General features: G+C 33.8%; 3 long non-coding RNA genes across 3 annotated transcripts in view; 1 reads left to right on the forward strand and 2 right to left on the reverse strand.

Moving 5' to 3' along the window:
• The window catches only part of LOC130014248 (uncharacterized), an 80,886-nt gene extending 67,244 nt beyond the window's left edge, over nt 1-13,642 (forward strand). Inside the window, exons 3-7 of the long non-coding RNA XR_008789216.1 lie at nt 2,877-2,950; nt 3,150-3,250; nt 3,615-3,678; nt 3,796-3,854; nt 13,004-13,642. This is a non-coding gene — a long non-coding RNA (uncharacterized LOC130014248). The remainder of the gene's footprint in view (nt 1-2,876; nt 2,951-3,149; nt 3,251-3,614; nt 3,679-3,795; nt 3,855-13,003) is intronic.
• Nucleotides 1-19,133, reverse strand: part of LOC130014247 (uncharacterized) — a 47,650-nt gene extending 28,517 nt beyond the window's left edge. Inside the window, exon 1 of the long non-coding RNA XR_008789210.1 lies at nt 19,056-19,133. This is a non-coding gene — a long non-coding RNA (uncharacterized LOC130014247). The remainder of the gene's footprint in view (nt 1-19,055) is intronic.
• Nucleotides 19,134-19,372: 239 nt separating this feature from the next.
• The window catches only part of LOC130014438 (uncharacterized), a 63,961-nt gene continuing 59,316 nt past the window's right edge, over nt 19,373-24,017 (reverse strand). The window contains exons 2-4 of the long non-coding RNA XR_008789442.1: nt 21,201-21,560; nt 20,209-20,250; nt 19,373-19,406 (exon numbers count right to left, since the gene is read on the reverse strand). This is a non-coding gene — a long non-coding RNA (uncharacterized LOC130014438). The remainder of the gene's footprint in view (nt 19,407-20,208; nt 20,251-21,200; nt 21,561-24,017) is intronic.

Below are 24,017 nucleotides of genomic sequence, written 5' to 3' on the forward strand. Positions count from 1 at the left end.
GGTGTGATTAGGGTCTTGTATATTGCTACCGGAGTTTTATACTATAAAGTTTGATTTAATTAACTTTGTTTAATGTGTATATAACTAAGAAAATTTTACACATTTGTCAACCAATTTAGTGTATTTATTCAACACTTGTCTAGATCAGGAAGGTCTCTGTCTCGGCTACTACTAAATAATAAAATATTGGTTTGTAAAGGAATTGAATCGCCACCAAATGTCTCGTTATATGAAATAAAATGATATTTACTAATTAAAATATTATACAAAGAACAATTTGTCTGTCATTTTGTCAACTTCATTCATTACAAAATATCGCATTCGTTGCAGTAATTATACTGATATGAGGCTATTTGATATTGGGTTACAATTTGATTGTCAAGCAAACATATTTAAAACACTCTCGTCATTGGTCTGATCATGGTCCGAATCAGCCAAGAAATCTGGTCCCAATCAGCCAAGAATGTGAAGCGTCTTCTCTGCGATTTAGCTCATTTGTATTTAAGCCGTCATTCACTAATTACACTATTATTTGTGACTAATTACACTATTTATTGTGACTAATTACTCTATTTATTGTCATAGTTGTCTTATTATCAAAAATATGCAAACATATTTTAAATACTCGCGTCATTTAAGTAATGGTCCGAATGAGCCTTGTCGTGGTCCCAATCAGCCATAAATCTGGTCCCAGATTTCGTCGTCAAGTACATTATCATATTCTTGAAATATCAAAAGTAAATAACATAAACATATATGAAGCAAATTTATATAAGCTTTTAGCTTGTTTTTGTATCTTATCTTTAAAAAACTGTAATATATGATATTTTATGAATAAAAATATTGTTTAAACCATATGAAAATTTCGCCATGGATCACATGATAAATATTGCGTTTTCAAAGTTATTACCGGTAAATAAATTTGAACTTATTCACATACTTTGGAATCATTCTAAGTTTGGATCAAAATAATTAATTTTACTACTTGACTTCATGAACGACCTGGCTACCTATTGATTAGTAAATACAACTCCAACTCCCAAGATTAAATACATTTATTTGCAATGCATAACAATTGATTAAGTGTTTAACAATGTATTTAACAATACGTTAAATCGATGTAAATATACCTCAATCACATGACTGATTAAATGCTAGAAAATGACAGGGGATCAAACCGTCCGCGAAGCAACAACCCAAACAAAAAAGTAGGTTGGGTTGAAACAGTCCGGGGTCAAACGATTTGGGGATGAAAGGACATGCATTTAATTTCTGAATGCAAATTTATTCACAATACCTAATATCAATTCGGATTACTTATTGAAACTATTACGTCCGAAATGTCATAAATTCCAAACACTGTAACGCGTGCCTGTGGATTTCACTACCTTTTTTAATTCTTAGAACATGTCCATTCACAGAATTTAAATAGATCATCAAATATTTGCATCACAATACATTCATAGTGAGAACAAATGTTTCTTAATTTGGTTAAAAGTGCGTATGTACGCTGAAACACAGATTTCTGTTTCTGTTATTTAAAGTTAAAAATCGATGCTTATCTCATCATTTAACCCGGGAGGCTTAATAAAGCCTAAAATAAAATCTTTAGAACTCTCATTTTTTTCCTAGTAGATGTGTACGCAGTATATATTATTTATTATATATAGCTAATCGCACAGTACACATACTAATATTACATAACGTTATTGGTAGGGTATTACTTGACAGCTGGAGACCAAATAAAATTACAGTGCCTAATTCATTACTACTTATATTTATTTTCATTATATACTTAATTAGAAGTTTAAAATCTGTTTAATGTTGACATCTAGTACATGTTGAATATCTTCGTGCATGAATTTACAAACCGGGCAATATTCGTCACTTACTTTACCTATCTTAAATAGCTTTTCCGTTAATCATATATTATGTAAAATTTTAAAATCTATATCAATACATTTAGGATTTTTAAAAATACAAAAAACGGTTTTCCATATGATAGTAAAATTACACCAGAAACCCTAAAGAATTTCCTAATAATTTAAACAAATATAGGTTTTACAAATTTAGAGCTGAGCCATTTTTGGTGACAACATTTAGATGTTAATTGATTCGGTGTTACCAATTCATCATCTATCACGTGGTTCGTGTTGGGGAAGACATTGTTGTTATATTCAGTTTGGTTTGATTTACTCTCACTCATAATTGGAGAATGCTTGACTTAATTAATTCTTAATTAAATATCTAATAATCGTGCTATATCATGCAACAGAATGCCAATTTGAGATGTTTTGATATAAGCTTTTTTAAAACCAATGTTTATTTGTAAATTAATAATATTGGATTTTAAAAGTTTACCCGAGAGAGAGAGAGAGAGAGAGAAATGGGCTATAAATTGAACAAAGATGAAAGTGACTGCGCAGCCAGTATAACAGTAGTCCTTCAAATTCAGATTCGGTAGATGTAGGGTAAGTTTAGCATATAGGCGCCATTTAGTAATATTAATATTTCCACTTTTTCTTCAAGATGGTGGCGTATTTGTAGACGATTACTTTAAAGAAAATGTCCCATGCTATAGAGGACAATTGTCAAACTGTATGGAAATAAAATACATGTATTTCAATTTAGATTCGAAATATTGAGCTTGTGGTAATTGGTCGCCAAACTTGCAGTTTGAAAGCGCGTCGCCAATGATAATAAATTTGACTCTTCTTTAAACGGTTATCACCCAGTTTCAAATGAAGGTACTATAAACACGCCTTTCACACATACTTTTCGGTTTTGCTTTTATAAATATATCCTTAGTCGAAAATCAAGTTATTGACAGGTGTATTTCAATCAATATTAAACATTCCAGACTTTTATAATTTCAGTGATCAAGTGTGTTTGAACACGGGTACCACTATGGTTCTGTTAGGAAAAGTCTTGGCCGTTGGGAGTGAGGAGTGTAAGTAGTCATCGCCCTTATTTATTCATAATACTGATATTTGAAGATATTTAATCATATTCTCACTTTGAGAAAGTACCCGTAAAATATGATCATAAACGTTGGTTCTCGGAATTTGAATTATGAAGATCATTAAATAAGATCATTAGCATAAATTGCTAATGGATGTTAAACACCGTTTCCCTGTCTATATTTTTAGTTGTGAACGAAGATAACGAAATGTACGCCGAAATTCAGGTTTTATGCCACAGACCGGGATGTGTTGAATTCCTTGATAATGTTATTCCTGGTCAAAGCAAGGTACAGTAACTATTTTTAGTTGTCAGGAACCCAATATATCTGACACCTGTAATTGGTTAGATATTCTTGATTTATAGTCAATACTATCCATATAATTATGGATGAATTAAAGATGAATTATGCAAGACTTCGCTTATTATCGTGGCTCTATGGTACCCGACAACTCTAAATCATCAGGAACGAACAATTAATTAAGGCTATTTCTTGTCAAATATCCTTCGCGGAGAATAAAGTAATTTGACTGAAATTTTTAATGTATTCAATCAATTTATAAACTATTATGGCAAGAACGATCATCTTTTTATATAAGTAATACATAATGCCTGTTTAAAAAGACTAAGATAGTAAATTGTTATCGTTACAGGAGCTTGACGCCTATGTCCCAATAGTTAGATTATATACAAATCTACTAACCAAAGTATCACGAGGTAAGCTTCAGCCGTACTTGTATATTCAAAATATAAATTGAAACAGAATGATAGAAATGACTGATGGTTATTTTAGGTTTATAGCAGCCATTATTATATGTTATAATTATCTTTTAGATATGAAAACATTGCCAGAAGAACCTCCACGGGCAACGGTGCTTACGGAATTAAGCAATGTAAGTAAACATAACTTATAAATCATTTACAAAGAAAATTGTATTAGATTAATTTATTGAGGACAGATAATAGAGAGTGAAACCGCCGTATATTAGATTCAAAATTCTATATTTGTTAATTTTTAACTTCCAAAATTAAGACACTGTATAATCTAATTTCTGTATTTGTTTAGCGTAAATTTTAATTCTATTACCAAGACGCAAAATGTTTTCTTCACTGACGCGTTATATGTTTTGAACAAACATTTCTTTCTACACGGCAACAATCGTAATGAAATCGTTTGGTTGAATGATTGGACAATAGATCGTTTGGGTCGAACGAGAACCCTTGGCAGTTGGAATTGGAAATAAGACTAGGCGGTTGCGTCGCTGTACGGGCTAAATTTCCACCACAGCACACTGTGTGGCTTAGACCCGGTACGAGTTACTCCTATTTCAAATCGGCCAACTATCAACGGTTTTCGTCCGATCCGAACGACTAGAAACGGTCCTAGCAATACAAGAACGACGCCCTGCGCAAATCACACGGGTGAAACTAATAATGTCAGTCATAAAATAAAGCTTTGCCAGGGCTAACCTTTTTTCAAAGCAAAATTAAATTAGAAACTAGAACTGCGAAGCAGTAATGACGGGTTTCACCGGTGCCACGTTACCCTTGAACTTATGTCACTTACGGTACCAATGAAACCGTTAAACAGGTTTCCACATAAGCATTGCACACATGAAATAAACAACCAAATCCAGCAATCAATTCATTTGCTACATGTCAGTGATCCTGTCAAAATTACATTACTTCCGGTGATAATGAAAATGTTAAATTGGTTTATGAAATCCGAAATAGCATCATCACATGGTGAAAATTTTATGTAAATCCTATAATAATTGCCACCTTTATAGACCAAAAACCTTGAAAAATGACTTGTAGAAAATCGCCTATTTCTCTGCAACCGTACAAGTTAGAAACCATTTTGAGGTATCTGTATGATCGAATGAGTTCATTCTATTTGTTGATTGGAATCAAATATCATAATTTTAAAAACATTACAAATCTGATTCATTTGAATAAAATATCTGTTTTGAAGGCTAAAAATACAGTTTTTGCCAAAATGACGTTACTCCCGGTGATAATGAAAATCTTATATTACTTGTATGAAATCGTAAATGGCATTATGTATCACACAGTGAAAATTTCATGAAAATCGAATAATAATTGACACTTTTATTGACAAAAAACCTTAAAAAGTGACCTGTTGAAAATTGCCTATTTCTCCGCAACTGAACAAGTTAGAAACCATTTTGTGATATCTATATGATCGTAAGGGTTCATTGTATTAGTTGATTTGAATCAAATATCAAAATTTTAAACAAATAACAAATATGACTCATTTGAATAAATTACTGGTTTCGAAGGCTATAAATACAATTTTTGCCCAAATTACGTCATTTCCGGTGATATTGAAAATGTTAAATTGGTTTGACCTAGTTAAAATTGACATTACACATCAAATGGTGTCACTTTTATGAAAATCGAATAATAATTGACTCTTTTACAGGCAAAGTAGCGTAAAAAGTGACTCATGCATAATTGCCCATTTCTCGGCAACTGCGCATATTACAAATTAATTTTCACATACATTCTCTCCGTATAGATTATTGCTACGAGTTTATGAAAGTTACGAAGTAATATTTTAAAATATGAAAACGCTGGATGGGTTGTAAATAGCTTAATTTTACACCTTTTTTCACCTTTTAATCGAAATAGCCCGAAAACGGAATCGAAATTAAAAAAACTGGTCCCAACATTTTGTGCGCCTTTAAAGGGCGCACAATTTCAGTTATACCAGATTTGAAAAAAATAATATTTGCTTTCGAAAAATGGTACCTAACTGTCAAAATTGTAGTTTTTTGTCAATTTACGCCACTTCCGGTGCCGACAGATAACACTATTGGTAACAAAAAAAATGACAATTGAGACAACGGACATATGAACTTTGTTTTATACAAATCGAACAATAAATAATTAATCTAGGACTGAAAAACTGAATTAGCCAATGGGGGCCAAGGAAAATTACCGAGACAAAAAAATTTCACATTTTTGCCCAAGTCAGAGGACTCGTTATATTTGTGTAAAACACGACTAAAAAATATTCATAAATAAAAAAGTTTTTTGTAAAAAGTTAAATTTTCTAAATTTAGCGCCTAATATCTGCGAAGATTTGCCGAAAATCAAAAATCAAAAGTAGCGTAGCTATGTGCCCCGTCTTCGGCTATGCCAAAATGCATCGAAAGTTAAAATCCAATGATTATTGTTAAAATTACTGCAATATTTCTAAAAACGATAGCTTCGGTGATTTCGGACATTTCGCATTGTCGCAGAACGTTCAAAATAGCTTTATCCTCTAAGTCACACCCACTTTTCCGATAAAACCGAAGAAATCGTAACGATCCGACAATCAGTTGCTGAGATCTACTCAAAACAAAAGAAGAATAATAATAATAAGAACTAGAACTGCGATGCAGTAATGACGGGTTTCACCGGTGCCACTTTACCCTAAACATGTTACTTCCCGTACCAATGAAACCATTAAACAGGTTTCCACATAAGCATTGCACACATCAAATAAAATGGACGCCGAATCAACAAAATCCAGCAATATCAATTCATTTTATACATTTGTTACATGTAAGTGTACTGTACTTCCGGTGATAATGAAAATGTTCAATTACTTTTATGAAATCAGAAATGACATAGGGCATCACATGGTGAAAATTGTATGTAAATCGAATAACAATTGCCACTTTTATAGACCAAAAACCTTGAAAAGTGACTTGTAGAAAATCGCCTATTTCTCTGCAACCGTACAAGTTAGAAACCATTTTCTGGTATCTGTATGATCGTATGGGTTCAATCTATTTGCTGATTGGAATCAAATATCATAATTTTAAAAACAATACAAATAAGACTCATTTGAAAAAAATATCTGTTTTGAAGGCTAAAAATACAGTTTTTGCCAAAATGACGTTACTTCCGGTGATAATGAAAATGTTAAATTAGTTCTATGAAATCATAAATGACACAAGATATCATATGGTGAAAATTTTATGAAAATCGAATAATAACTGACACTTTTATAGACCAAAAACCTTGAAAAGTGACTTAAGGAAAATCGCCCATTTCTCTGCAACCGTACAAGTTAGAAACCATTTTGTGGTATCTGTATGATCGTATGGGTTCAATCTATTTGATCAATAGAATCAAATATCATAATTTGAAAAAAATAACAAATACGAATCATTTGAATAAAATATTGTTTTTTGAAGGCTAAAATTTAAGTTTTGAGCAAATGACGTCATTTCCGGTGGCAGCGCAAGGGGTAAAATGGTTTGACATAGTCCACTATGGCATTAGGCATCCAATGGCGAAAGAAAATTGAAAATCGAATAATAATTGATTCTTTTACAGCCAAAATTACGTGAAAAGTGACTTATGCAAAATTGCCTATTTCTCGGCAACTGCTTATATTACAAACTAATTTTCACATACATTCTCTTCGTATGGATTATAGCTACAAGTTTATAAAAGTTACGTAAAAATATTTTAAAATCTGAAAAGCCTGAATGAGTTGTAAATAGGTCAATTTTACGCCTTTTTTCACCTCTTAATCCAATTTGCTAGAAAATGAAAAAGAAATTAAAAAAACTGCTTCCGACATTTTTTGCGCCTTTAAAGGACACACTCTTTGAGTCATATAATTTTTCAAAAAAATAATATTTGTTTTCAAAAAATGGTACCTAACTGTCAAAATTGTAGTTTTTGGTAAAATTATGCCACTTCCGGTGCCGACAGATAACACTTTTGGTAATAAAAAAAATGACAATTGAGACAACGAAGCATATGAACTTTGTTTTATACAAATCGAACAATAAAAAATTAAGCTAGGACTGAAAAACTGAATTAGCCAATGGAGGCCAAGGAAAATTACTGAGACAAAAAATTTTAACATTTTTGCGCAAGTCAGATGACTCTTTAATTCTGTGCACAACACGAGTAAAAAATATTCATCAATAAAAAAGTTTTTTGTAAAATTTTAAATTTCCGAAATTTGGCGCCTAATATCTTCGAATTTTTGCTGAAAATCAAAAATCGAAAGTAGCGCAGCTATGTGCCCTGTCTCCAGCTATGCCAAAATGTATCGAAAGTTAAAATCCCATGATTATTGTTAAAATTACCGCAATATTTGTAAAAACGATAACTTCGGTGATTTCGGACATTTCGCATTGTCGCAGAACGTTCAAAATAGCTTTATCCTCTAAGTCACACCCACTTTCCCAGTAAAACCGAAGAAATCGTAACGATGCGACAAGTAGTTGCTGAGATCTACTCAAAACAAAAGAAGAATAATAATAATAATAAGAATAATAATTTTAACAAAAACAATAGTGTTTCACACAAGCTTCGCAGTGTGAAACCCTAATAACTAGAACTGCGAAGCAGTAATGACGGGTTTCACCGGTGCCACGTTACCCTTGAACTTATGTCACTTCCGGTACCAATGAAACCGTTAAACAGGTTTCCACATAAGCATTGCACACATGAAATAAAATGGACGCAGAAACAACCAAATCCAGCAATCAATTCATTTGCTACATGTCAGTGATCCTGTCAAAATTACATTACTTCCGGTGATAATGAAAATGTTAAATTGGTTTATGAAATCAGAAATAGCATGATCACATGGTGAAAATTTTATGTAAATCCTATAATAATTGCCACCTTTATAGACCAAAAACCTTGAAAAATGACTTGTAGAAAATCGCCTATTTCTCTGCAACCGTACAAGTTAGAAACCATTTTGAGGTATCTGTATGATCGAAGGAGTTCATTCTATTTGTTGATTGGAATCAAATATCATAATTTTAAAAACATTACAAATCTGATTCATTTGAATAAAATATCTGTTTTGAAGGCTAAAAATACAGTTTTTGCCAAAATGACGTTACTTCCGGTGATAATGAAAATCTGAAATTACTTGTATGAAATCGTAAATGGCATTATGTATCACACAGTGAAAATTTCATGAAAATCGAATAATAATTGAGACTTTTATTGACAAAAAACCTTAAAAAGTGACCTGTTGAAAATTGCTTATTTCTCCGCAACTGAACAAGTTAGAAACCATTTTGTGATATCTATATGATCGTAAGGGGTCATTGTATTAGTTGATTTGAATCAAATATCAAAATTTTAAACAAATAACAAATATGACTCATTTGAATAAATTACTGGTTTCGAAGGCTATAAATACAATTTTTGCCCAAATTACGTCATTTCCGGTGATATTGAAAGGGTTAATTTGGTTTGACCTAGTTAAAATTGACATTACACATCAAATGGTGTCACTTTTATGAAAATCGAATAATAATTGACTCTTTTACAGGCAAACTAGCGTAAAAAGTGACTCATGCAAAATTGCCCATTTCTCGGCAACTGCGCATATTACAAATTAATTTTCACATACATTCTCTCCGTATAGATTATTGCTACGAGTTTATGAAAGTTACGAAGTAATATTTTAAAATATGAAAACGCTGGATGGGTTGTAAATAGCTTAATTTTACACCTTTTTTCACCTTTTAATCGAAATAGCCCGAAAACGGAATCGAAATTAAAAAAACTGGTCCCAACATTTTGTGCGCCTTTAAAGGGCGCACAATTTCAGTTATACCAGATTTGAAAACAATAATATTTGCTTTCGAAAAATGGTACCTAACTGTCAAAATTGTAGTTTTTTGTCAATTTACGCCACTTCCGGTGCCGACAGATAACACTATTGGTAACAAAAAAAATGACAATTGAGACAACGGAGCATATGAACTTTGTTTTATACAAATCGACCAATAAATAATTAATCTAGGACTGAAAAACTGAATTAGCCAATGGGGGCCAAGGAAAATTACCGAGACAAAAAATTTTCACATTTTTGCCCAAGTCAGAGGGCTCGTTATATTTGTGTAAAACACGACTAAAAAATATTCATAAATAAAAAAGTTTTTTGTAAAAATTTAAATTTTCTAAATTTAGCGCCTAATATCTGCGAAGATTTGCCGAAAATCAAAAATCAAAAGTAGCGCAGCTATGTGCCCTGTCTCCAGCTATGCCAAAATGTATCGAAAGTTAAAATCCCATGATTATTGTTAAAATTACCGCAATATTTGTAAAAACGATAACTTCGGTGATTTCGGACATTTCGCATTGTCGCAGAACGTTCAAAATAGCTTTATCCTCTAAGTCACACCCACTTTCCCAGTAAAACCGAAGAAATCGTAACGATGCGACAAGTAGTTGCTGAGATCTACTCAAAACAAAAGAAGAATAATAATAATAATAAGAACTAGAACTGCGATGCAGTAATGACGGGTTTCACCGGTGCCACTTTACCCTAAACATGTTACTTCCCGTACCAATGAAACCATTAAACAGGTTTCCACATAAGCATTGCACACATCAAATAAAATGGACGCCGAATCAACAAAATCCAGCAATATCAATTCATTTTATACATTTGTTACATGTAAGTGTACTGTACTTCCGGTGATAATGAAAATGTTCAATTACTTTTATGAAATCAGAAATGACATAGGGCATCACATGGTGAAAATTGTATGTAAATCGAATAACAATTGCCACTTTTATAGACCAAAAACCTTGAAAAGTGACTTGTAGAAAATCGCCTATTTCTCTGCAACCGTACAAGTTAGAAACCATTTTCTGGTATCTGTATGATCGTATGGGTTCAATCTATTTGCTGATTGGAATCAAATATCATAATTTTAAAAACAATACAAATAAGACTCATTTGAAAAAAATATCTGTTTTGAAGGCTAAAAATACAGTTTTTGCCAAAATGACGTTACTTCCGGTGATAATGAAAATGTTAAATTAGTTCTATGAAATCATAAATGACACAAGATATCATATGGTGAAAATTTTATGAAAATCGAATAATAACTGACACTTTTATAGACCAAAAACCTTGAAAAGTGACTTAAGGAAAATCGCCCATTTCTCTGCAACCGTACAAGTTAGAAACCATTTTGTGGTATCTGTATGATCGTATGGGTTCAATCTATTTGATCAATAGAATCAAATATCATAATTTGAAAAAAATAACAAATACGAATCATTTGAATAAAATATTGTTTTTTGAAGGCTAAAATTTAAGTTTTGAGCAAATGACGTCATTTCCGGTGGCAGCGCAAGGGGTAAAATGGTTTGACATAGTCCACTATGGCATTAGGCATCCAATGGCGAAAGAAAATTGAAAATCGAATAATAATTGATTCTTTTACAGCCAAAATTACGTGAAAAGTGACTCATGCAAAATTGCCTATATCTCGGCAACTGCTTATATTACAAACTAATTTTCACATACATTCTCTTCGTATGGATTATAGCTACAAGTTTATAAAAGTTACGTAAAAATATTTTAAAATCTGAAAAGCCTGAATGAGTTGTAAATAGGTCAATTTTACGCCTTTTTTCACCTCTTAATCCAATTTGCTAGAAAATGAAAAAGAAATTAAAAAAACTGCTTCCGACATTTTTTGCGCCTTTAAAGGACACACTCTTTGAGTCATATAATTTTTCAAAAAAATAATATTTGTTTTCAAAAAATGGTACCTAACTGTCAAAATTGTAGTTTTTGGTAAAATTATGCCACTTCCGGTGCCGACAGATAACACTTTTGGTAATAAAAAAAATGACAATTGAGACAACGAAGCATATGAACTTTGTTTTATACAAATCGAACAATAAAAAATTAAGCTAGGACTGAAAAACTGAATTAGCCAATGGAGGCCAAGGAAAATTACTGAGACAAAAAATTTTAACATTTTTGCGCAAGTCAGATGACTCTTTAATTCTGTGCACAACACGAGTAAAAAATATTCATCAATAAAAAAGTTTTTTGTAAAATTTTAAATTTCCGAAATTTGGCGCCTAATATCTTCGAATTTTTGCTGAAAATCAAAAATCGAAAGTAGCGCAGCTATGTGCCCTGTCTCCAGCTATGCCAAAATGTATCGAAAGTTAAAATCCCATGATTATTGTTAAAATTACCGCAATATTTGTAAAAACGATAACTTCGGTGATTTCGGACATTTCGCATTGTCGCAGAACGTTCAAAATAGCTTTATCCTCTAAGTCACACCCACTTTCCCAGTAAAACCGAAGAAATCGTAACGATGCGACAAGTAGTTGCTGAGATCTACTCAAAACAAAAGAAGAATAATAATAATAATAAGAATAATAATTTTAACAAAAACAATAGTGTTTCACACAAGCTTCGCAGTGTGAAACCCTAATAATAATTTTAACAAAAACAATAGTGTTTCACACAAGCTTCGCAGTGTGAAACCCTAATAATTTTAACAAAAACAATAGTGTTTCACACAAGCTACGCAGTGTGAAACCCTAATAACATCAAAAGAATTGAGCATTTGGGCGAAAGCACGACATTAACAAAGTTAGAATTTTTAATAATAAATACCGCCCTATTGTGTAGGTTTTCCTATTTCGAGTTAAGTTGACAGTATTGGGACTCGGCACTCGTTTGAATTGAAGAAATAAATGTAAGTTATATCTTAGTTTCATTTACTAAGGATGTGGTTTTATACGTGATGTTTCACCAACATTATTTTTAAACATTTATTTTGTAAGATATATAGTGTTAGTACCCACATTTTTATCATATTCACAATATAATATAATATAATATATATACACATTTGGTTTGGCTTATTTACATCGAATAAAAGAGTAAACTCTTTTTTTAATTCCCTGTTGCTGTTTTAAATATATTCGAGATGTACATAAATAAATTTGTTTCTAGCCAAGCTCTGCAAAACTAACCATTTGATAACATTATATAAAAAAAAGTAAATTGGTAATGCTACGTTCACATAATGAATAATTGTTTTAGTATACAAGGTCCACCAGATTACGACGAAAGTTAAATTTTGCAACATCTGATACCGTTTTAAGTATTTTGAATGTAAATTCTTTATAATTCTTATTTCTTCTTGTGACACTCAATAAATAACCTGCTTGTATTTAACTTTAACAAGTTCCTAAACACACTTTTTTTCAGTTAAAGGCATGGGATGGCAGTTACAAAACTACAAAAAAGATATGGCAATAGAATGAAATAAAATAAAGGAACCACACCAAATTAATTGTGTGTAATATGGGTCATGGGTCAGACATGTACACTATAGAACAATGGTGTTTTAGACAGAAGATTAGACGAATAAAACTAAACCATGATCATGAACACAACTGACGACTTTGCGGCAAACCAATGGTGGAGTGAAATAAATAAATGTGATTTGGGTAAGATTTGCTCCGGGCAAATTCAATGGTCATTCCTGAATAACTCAATTATTAATTGGCAATCATTACTTGCCAATTATATACTTAAATCCAGATATTCTGTGCAATGTGATGTGTAATGTGATGTACAACGTGGTGTTAAATGTGATGTGAAATGCGATGTCATGTTGTCTGCTATATTTCTTGAATACCGGTAGATAGAAAAAAACTGCCATACTACAGAAGAAACTAGTCAACTAGGCTTTCCGATTTGGACACATTAAGAGTTAGCTGATTTGGAAGAATTAGTTGATGAGTGACACAAAATATTGTTCTAGTGTCATGTATTTTAGTCAATCAGGGATTTGTAGGGCGTCCAATCGCAACATTATTGTACTTTTGTAAATTGTAGATTTTATTTTTGGTGGTATTCATTCATGTAAGATATTTATTACAATTTTATAATAAAATATATAATACACCCCACTTTGAGTTTTGATTAGCATCTGCCACTGAAGTTATGGAAAATGCGATGGCTGATATATGTATAATTCACAAGCAGTATCATAATACAGATATTTGACGAGAAGCGAATATAAATATGGCCTACTAGCGGAGGACCCGGCGCTGCCCGTAACTCCGAAAACGGAAGGAGTAGGCCAACGCCACCTAGCCTGTATTATTCCCCGGTCCGAACTACACATATACACCAAATTTCAGCCTCGGGACAGACAGACAAACGACAGTCACAAATATTAGTATAGATTTTGTTGAAACTTGAAATGTAACTTTATAACCCAAAGATCTCTGTTCCTTTCGATATTCGCGCATATCAGACCGTAACTTCCTGAATTATGGCCCCTGATTTTACGAAAAATCGCCTTTTTAGCTTGTGGACCCTATAGAGGTCATAATTTAAAAAAAATGTATTATTCATTACACCATAATTTGAGTTCAAATTTCGTGAAAATCGGCCCAAAACTGAGATTCAAAATGGCCGCCCTTCGTTCTCAAATAGCGTAAAAATATGGTATATCAAGGTTGTGGATCCTATGGAGGTCACAATTTTTATACGCCGACATTTTTTTGTGGACGTATTATGCCATCGCCCCTGTCCGCCGTCCACAATTGTTTGTGGACTCTCTACAGGTCACAATTCTTATCCGATTTTGACGAAACTTGAAATATAGGTTTATCCCCAAAAGATCTTGGCTGCTTTGGATATTGGCATGTATCGGATCGAAACTTCATAGATTATGGCCCCTGTTTGTACGAAAAATCATGTTTTTAGCTTGTGGACACTATAGAGGTCACAATTGTTATCCGAATTTGTTGAAACTTGAAATGTAAGTTGATAACAAAAAGATCTCGGTTCCTTTCGATATTCGCGCATATCGGACCGTAACTTCCTGAATTATGGCCCCTGATTGCACAAAAAATCACGTTTTTAGCTTGTGGATCCTATAGAGGTCATAATTTTTATCCGATTTAAAAAACCGTTTTATTATATCACCGTTACACCCTAAGGATGGCCGAGTTTGAATTTTGTGAAAATCGCTCCAAAATTGACAGACAAAATGGCCGCCGTTCGTTCTCAAAAAGCGTAAAAATATGGTATATCAAGGTTGTGGACCCTATATAGGTCACAATTTTTATCCGATTTTGTTGAAACTTGAAATGTAAGTTTATAATCCAAAGATCTCAGTTCCTTTCAATATTCGCGCATATTGGACTGTAACTTCCGGAATTATGGCCTCTGATTGTACGAAAAATCACGTTTTTAGCTTGTGGACCCTATAGAGGTCATAATTTTTATCCGATTTAAAAAAACGTATTATCATATCACCGTTACACACTAAGGATGAATGAGTCCGAATTTCATGAAAATCGGCCCAAAATTGACAGACAAAATGGCCGCCGTTCGTTCTCAAATAGCGTAAAAATATGGTATATCAAGATTGTGGACCCTATAGAGGTCACAATTTTTATCCGATTTTGTTGAAACTTGAAATGTAAGTTTATAACCCAAAGATCTCGGTTCCATTTGATATTCGTGCATATCGGACCGTAACTTCCTGAATTATGGCCACTGATTGTACGAAAAATCGCGTTTTTAGCTTGTGGACCCTATAGAGGTCATAATTTTTATCCGATTTAAAAAAACGTATAATTATATCACGATTACACCCTAAGGACGAATGAGTTCGAATTTCATGAAAATCGGCTCAAAATTGACAGACAAAATGGCCGCCGTTCGTTCTCAAATAGCGTAAAAATATGGTATATCAAGGTTGTGGACCTTTTTGAGGTCACAAATTTTATCCGATTTTGTTGAAACTTGAAATGCAAGTTTATAACACAAAGATCTCAGTTCCTTTCAATATTTGCCAATATCGGACCGTAACTTCCTGAATTATGGCCCCTGTTTGTACGAAAAATCATGTTTTTAGCTTGTGGACCCATTAGAGGTCATAATTTTTATCCGATTTAAAAAAACTTATTATTATATTACCGTTCCACCCTAAGGACAGTTGAGTTTGAATTTTGTGAAAATCACCCCAAAATTGACAGACAAAATGGCCGCCGTTCTTTCTCAATTAGCGTAAAAATATGGTATATCAAGGTTGTGGACCCTATAGGTCACAATTTTTATCCGATTTTGTTGAAACTTGAAATTTAAGTTTATAACCCAAAGATCTCGGATCCTTTCGATATTCGCACATATCAGACCGTAACTTCCTGAATTATGGACCCTGATTGTACAAAAAATCGCGTTTTTAGCTTGTGGACCCTATAGAGGTCATAATTTTTATCCGATTTAAAAAAACATATTATTATATCACCGTTACACCCTAAGGATGGCTGAGTTCAAATTTCGGGAAAATCGGCCCAAAATTGACAGATAAAATGGCCGCCGTTCGTTCTCAAATAGCGTAAAAATATGGTATAACAAGGTTGTGGACCTTTATAGAAGTCACAATTTTTCTCCGATTTTGTTGAAACTTGAAATGTAAGTTTATAACACAAAGATCTCGGTTTCTTTCGATAATCGCATATATCGGACCGTAACTTCTTGAATTATGGCCCTTGATTGTAGAAACTTCATGGATTATGGCCCCTGTTTGTACGAAAAATCACGTGGACCCTATAGAGGTCATAATTTTTATCCGATTTAAAAAAACGTATTATCATATAACCGCTACACCCTAAGGATGAATGAACAATTTTTATCCGATTTTGTTGAAACTTGAAATGTAAGTTTATAACCCAAAGATCTCGGTTCCATTTGATATTCGCGCATATCGGACCGTAACTTCCTGAATTATGGCCCCTGGGTGTACGAAAAATCGCGTTTTAAGCTTGTGGACCCTATAGAGGTCATAATTTTTATCCGATTTAAAAAAACGTATTATTATATCACCGTTACACCATTAGGACGACTGAGTTCGAATTTCGTGAAAATCGGCCTAAAATTGATAGACAAAATGGCCGCCGTTCGTTCTCAAATAGCGTAAAAATATGGTATATCAAGGTTGTGGACCCTATAGAGGTCTCAATTTTTATCCAATTTTGTTGAAACTTGAAATGTAAGTTTATAACCCAAAGATCTCGGTTCCATTCGATATATGCGCATATCGAATTGTAATTCTTGAATTATGGCCCTTGATTGTAGGGACCAGCGGCTGCTAAGCAGGATACGCCCACATTTTCGAGAGATGGAAAGAGAACAAGCTAAGAAGAAAGTGATTTTTCCTACAATCAAGGGCCATAATTCAGGAAATTACAATTCGATATGCGCAAATATCGAAAGGAACCGAGATCTTTGGGTTATAAACTTACATTTCAAGTTTCAACAAAATCGGATAAAAATTGTGACCTCTATAGGGTCCACAAGTCAAAAACGTGATTTTTCGTACAAACAGGGGCCATAATTCAGGAAAGTACAATTCGATATGCGCAAATATCGAAAGGAACTGAAATCTTTGGGTTATAAACTTACATTTCAAGTTTCAACAAAATCGGATAAAAATTCTGACCTCTATAGGGTCCACAACCGTGATATACCATATTTTAAAGCTATTTGAGAATGAGGGGCGGCCATTTTGTCTGTCAGTTTTGGGCCGATTTTCACAAAACTCGAACTTAGCCGTCCTTAGGGTGTAACGGTGATATAATAATACGTTTTTTTAAATCGGATAAAAATTATGACCTCTATAGGGTCCACAAGCTAAAAACGCGATTTTTGGTACAATCAGGGGCCATAATTCAGGAAGTTACGGTCCGATATCCGTGAATATCGAAAGAAACTGAGATCTTTGGGTTATAAACTTACATTTCAAGTTTCAACAAAATTGGATAAAAATTGTGACCTATATAGGGTCCACAACCTTGAAATACCCAATTTTTACGCTATTTGAGAACAAAGGGCAGCCATTTTGTCTGTCAAATTCGAACTCAGTCGTCCTTAGGGTGTAATGGTGATATAATAATACGTTTTTTTAAATCAGATAAAAATTATGACCTCTATAGGGTCCACAAGCTAAAAACGCGATTTTTCGTACAATCAGGGGCCATAATTCAGGAGGTTAAGGTCCGATATGCGCAAATATCGAAAGGAACCGAGATCTTTGGGTTATAAACTTACATTTCAAGTTTCAACAAAATCGGATAAAAATTGTGACCTCTATAGGGTCCACAACCTTGATATACCATATTTTTACGCTATTTGAGAACGAACGGCGGCCATTTTGTCTGTCAATTTTGGGCCGATTTTCACGAAATTCGAACTCAGTCGTCCTTATGGTGTAACGGTGATATAATTATACGGTTTTTTAAATCGGATAAAAATTATGACCTCTATAGGGCCCACAAGCTAAAAACACGATTTTTCGTACAATCAGGGGCCATAATTCAGGAAGTTACGGTCCGATATGCGCGAATATCGAAAGGAACCGAGATCATTGGGTTATAAACTTACATTTCAAGTTTCAACAAAATCGGATAAAAATTGTGACCTCTATAGGGTCCACAACCTTGATATACCATATTTTTACGCTATTTGAGAACGAACGCCGGCCATTTTGTCTATCAATTTTAGGCCGATTTTCACGAAATTCGAACTCAGTCGTCCTAATGGTGTAACGGTGATATAATAATACGTTTTTTTAAATCGGATAAAAATTATGACCTCTATAGGGTCCACAAGCTTAAAACGCGATTTTTCGTACACCCAGGGGCCATAATTCAGGAAGTTACGGTCCGATATGCGCGAATATCGAAAGGAACCGAGATCTTTGGGTTATAAACTTACATTTCAAGTTTCAACAAAATCGGATAAAAATTGTGACCTCTATAGGGTCCACAAGTCAAAAACGTGATTTTTCGTACAAACAGGGGCCATGCCAATACATGCCAATATCGAAAGCAGCCGAGATCTTTTGGAGATACACCTATATTTCAAGTTTCGTTAAAATCGGATAAGAATTGTGACCTGTAGAGTGTCCACAAACAAATTGTGGACGGACGGACAGGGGCGACGGCATAATACGTCCACATGAAAATGTGGGCGTATAAAAATTGTGACCTCTATAGGGTCCACAACCTTGATATACCACATTTTTACACTAAATGAGAACGAAAGGCGTCCATTTTGTCTGTCAGTTTTGGGCCGATTTTCACGAAATTCGAACTCAGTCGTCCTTAGTGTGTAACGATGATATAATATTGAATTCATAATAATTTTGTTTGTTTCTTATTGACAAAATATAAACCAAAAAACAAAAATCACTCTACCGAATCAATTCTTTTACATCAAAATTAATTATTTTTACCCTTGGTTGGTGCTGTTTCACTTGGTGTTGTACTTGGACTGGGTTGTGGTGTAGTTGTAGTTGTTGGCGGTGGTGTAGTTGTAGTTGTTGGCGGTGGTGTAGTTGTAGGTGGTGGTGTAGTTGTAGTTGTTGGCGGTGGTGTAGTTGTAGTTGTTGGCGGTGGTGTAGTTGTTGGCGGTGGTGTAGTTGTTGGCGGTGGTGTAGTTGTAGTTGTTGGCGGTGGTGTCGTTGGCGGTAAGGTTGTGGGACCGGTTGTTGTAGATGGAGCCGTAGTAGTTGGACCGGTTGTTGTAGATGGAGCCGTAGTAGTTGGACCGGTTGTTGTTGGAACTGTAGTAGTTGGAACTGTGGCTGTGGTGGTTGCATGTAATAAAATTTAAACATCATTTATTGTAGACCAAGAGACCATGCGGCCCAAATCCATGTTTTAAAAAAAAAAATCAATTTGTGGGTGTGGAATAATCTGGAGTAAATATTCTATAAAAGTTATATCGTCTACAAATATGAACATATAATATATCCTATTTAAGCAAAAGCAACCAATGGGGGTCAATCTAATTAAAATCACATTTTGTACATTACATAAGATATATCATATATTCAGAACTGCCGATGGTGCCAGGGTTATATACACAGGACTTCAGTGAGATTATAAATACACCAGTGGACATTGTTTAGCCATGACTAGAACTTTGTTTTCATTGGATGTTTACAGTAAACAAGTAAGAACGCGACACAATGAAAATGCATTCGAAATATAAGATTTGGTATTTTTAAATCCCAATCATCAATCCCATATCGGCTTTTAGTGGCGTTTGTGGGTAAAGATTGGACAGAACTTTGGACCATCTATATACGGTCTATGATACATGGATATTTAAAGCCCTTTCAATGTCAATATAAATACGATAAAATGTTTAGTATCTATTTCCTAGTATTTTTAGCCTAATTACTGGCTAAGGTTATAGAAAATAATGCCGATTCAGACTGGTGTAAATACTGAAATTAATTTGTTTGCAGAAAACCATAGCAAAACCAATTAAATGGATGACTTGGGAAATCAGGACAAAGGGTTTAGGGTGGAACAAAAGTCCTCTTAATTAGTTCGGAACAGGGGAGAAATGAAAGTAATATGATGTGTGGTTGTACTTACTTGTTATTGGGTATCCTGGACACCAGATAGTGAAGTTATCTTCTACAATACCAATTTAATATCATTGTCAACATGAACAAATTTTACATGTAAACATAAGACCAATAGTCCATTGAGATTTAAATTCTTATGGTATACAGAATATATGCGCATGTGAGTAACAATAGTATGTCCAAGATATTTAACATTGTCGACCGTTCAAATTACTTTATTCTAGCCTGTTATGACTGAAGATTATCGTAGCAGCGGTACTTGACAATTGAAGCTAAGTCTAGATTTTCAATTTTATTGTTAAATCATGCGCGTGTTTCAATGCATTGCGAGTTGTTATTATGCTTGTTGCGTGAATAAGAGTCTCAATAACATTTGAAGCCAAAATAAAGGCCTGCAATAGGCAGATAATGCTGTTACATAATGCATCTTTGAGCTTTCTTACTAATTTTAGTTTGAACATAAAATAGGTTATATCTCACAGATCACGTTAAATCAACATTAATAAAATCAACAATTTATATTAGACTCTTGGAAATGAAAAGGGTTGTTACATTTTAACAATGATTGAGTACAGTGAACTTATACAATAGTAAATAACGAAAATACATTCTGGTTCTCAGACAATCCTTCCTAAAATTTGCTGCGGGATGGAGGTTTATATTTTTGTGGATTTATTTTGTCAGACGATCATACTGGGCTAGCTAAATGACATTTTATAAACATCACATTTCAAAGTATTATATTATTCAGTATCATTTTCGATTGTCAATAGCCTACAGTACATTTTGAGATTCATTCGAATATTTTTATTATAGAGTAACTTCCTGTCCCAGGGAAATCATTTAACCACGGTAATTAATGGTACTGGCAGATACTATCATGATTTCCAAACTGGTGCTATTGCATTTTACTAGTAAATGAAATTTAATACAATTAGATTATCCAGTAGAACTTGATCAATATTCATAAAATTTCATAAATTAAAATTTGAAACTTACTTGAACTAAGTACCACAAGTACAGTAGCATTCACGCCGGTTGCTAGCGTGTCGTTGGTAAACAAATGAAGGGTAAAGTTTTTATCGATGGTTACTGTGTCTGAAGTGAGGTCGTAGTTGCAAGTTGTTCTGTTTGTGGGATATAAGTCAGTACCATCGTCACTTCTTAATTGAATACCTACACAATCTCCATCTCCTCCATTCATTACAAAAACTTCATAGGTGACTGGACTCGTGATTAATACTGAGCAAGAAAGGTTGGTATTAGCGAATGATTCATAGCTGGATTTGGGGTACAAGGAATTGTACAAATGACGAGTAGTTAAATTTTCAAAAAGATAATAATGTTCATCAATTTTATCTGAAATACAAAAATAACTACTGTACATGTGGAATATAACAAAATAACGAAATGTAAAACATAACGTGTGAAATACAAAAACCAAAGGAAGCAGTGGTGGCTCAGTGAGTAAGGTGTTGCCTTGCTAACCTGGAGGCCCCGTTTTCGATTCCGGTGTTGGCCAAGAAAGTTCATCGCAAATTATAGCTTTAAACTATAACACATACATGTACTTATTGAAGAACAATTACTGATTGTTCTTCCGTATCACGGTATATTATAGTTTATTGCTCTATCCAAAAGATCAAAATTATAGCTTATACGAGTCCTCTGTCCATCTCTATTAACATGCAATGTGAAATTAATTTAGACATGATTTAGGGCCAACTTAAATCCCAAAAGAAATTATTAACATGACACATGTGGTTTAAAAACGGCTAAATCATCAGCTGCACTTACATTACTTTAATGATCATCGTGCTCTGTAAAAGACACGAAAGGCATGCACACACTTTGTGCGGTTTAACATGTACAATGTTGAAACGCTTAACATACACATTATATAATTGATTACGAAGGCCCATTAGTGCCAAACTAAAAAAAAAACAAAAAAAAAACAAACAAAAAAACCCACCCAAAATATTATTCCGTGAACTAATTAGTATTTCGTTTGAACGAATTAGTAATAGTATCTCGTAGCTGTTCACTGAGCTAGTGAAAATTCAATCTACCATTTCACTTCTTAAAGATACATTATGGGAGCTTAGATAAAGAGCTGGTAGTTCTCACTATAACTATAATAATTAACCAGCGGCTGCCAGGCAGGATACGCTCACATTTTCGAGAGATGGATAGAGAACAAGCTAAGAAGAAAGTGATTTTTCCTACAATCAAGGGCCATATTTCAGGAAATTACAATTCGATATGCGCAAATATCGAAAGGAACCGAGATCTTTGTGTTATAAACTTACATTTCAAGTTTCAACAAAATCGGATAAAAATTGTGACTTCTATAGGGTCCACAACTTTGATATACCCTATTTTTACGCTATTTGAGAACGAAGGGTGGCCATTTTATGTCAGTTTAGGGCCGATCTTCACGAAATTCGAACTAAGTCGTCCTTAGGGTGTAACGGTGATATAATAATACGGGTTTTTTAAATCGGATAAAAATTATGACCTCTATAGGGTCCACAAGCTAAAAACGCGATTTTTCATACAATCAGGAGCCATAATTCAGGAAGTTATGGTCCGATAGGCGCAAATATCGAAAGGGACCAAGATCTTTGGGTTATAAACTTACATTTCAAGTTTCAACAAAATCGGATTAAAATTGTGACCTCCATATTTTTACGCTATTTGAGAACGAAGGGCGACCATTTTGTCTGTCAGTTTTGGGCCGATTTTCACGAAATTCAAACTCAGCCGACCTTAGGGTGTAACGGTGATATAATAATACGTTTTTTTAAATCGGATAAAAATTATGACCTCTATAGGGTCCACAAGCTAAAAACGCGATTTTTCGTAAAAACAGGGGCCATAATTCAGGAAGTTACGGTCTGATATGCGCAAATATCGAAAGGAACCGAGATCTTTGGGTTATAAACTTACATTTCAAGTTTCAACAAAATTGGATAAAAATTGAGACCTCTATAGGGTCCACAACCTTGATATACCATATTTTTACGCTATTTGAGAACGAACGGCGGCCATTTTGTCTGTCAATTTTGGGCCAATTTTCACGAAAATCGAACTCAGCCATCCTTAGGGTATAACGGTGATATAATAATACTGTTTTTTTAAATCGGATAAAAATTATGACCTCTATAGGGTCCACAAGCTAAAAACGTGATTTTTCGTACAATCAGGGGCCATAATTCAGAAAGTTACGGTCCGATATGCGCGAATATCGAAAAGAACTGAGATCTTTAGGTTATAAACTTATATTTCAAGTTTCAAATAAATCTGATAAAAACTAGATAATGTAAAGGGAATTTGCTGAAATTTTCAGTCAAATTGATCCCCGCTGAATCAAGTATTTAGCGACTGAATTTTGGGAATACCCTAGATCATCATCACTAAAGTTGATACGATAAAAAACATAGTCCCGATTATTCATTTTTTGATTTAATCAGAAGCAGTAGGCCGGGTTCTAATCCAGTATCCAGTAAATATCGCAGGCTAGCGTGTAGGGGTCTAGTTTAGCAGTGGGAGGAAACCGGAGGACCTGGAGAAAACCCACGAAGTTGGACAGGCGACCCTATTCCTTGTCACGTACAACCGGGGATTCGAAACCACGCGAGTTGACTCAATGACAGGCCTTATGATACAGCACGCACACGCTAACCATTCGGCCACCCAACCCCCCCTTCCTGTTTAAGAATATACATGTCATAAAACAATGACTTCACTACAATGTTGTGGCTAACATTAAACATACTGGGCTTTTAAAATGTTGACAACTTTCAACGTAGTCTA

The sequence above is a fragment of the Patella vulgata genome, chromosome 1 (assembly GCF_932274485.2).
Source record: "Patella vulgata chromosome 1, xgPatVulg1.2, whole genome shotgun sequence".
Taxonomy (NCBI): domain Eukaryota; kingdom Metazoa; phylum Mollusca; class Gastropoda; family Patellidae; genus Patella; species Patella vulgata.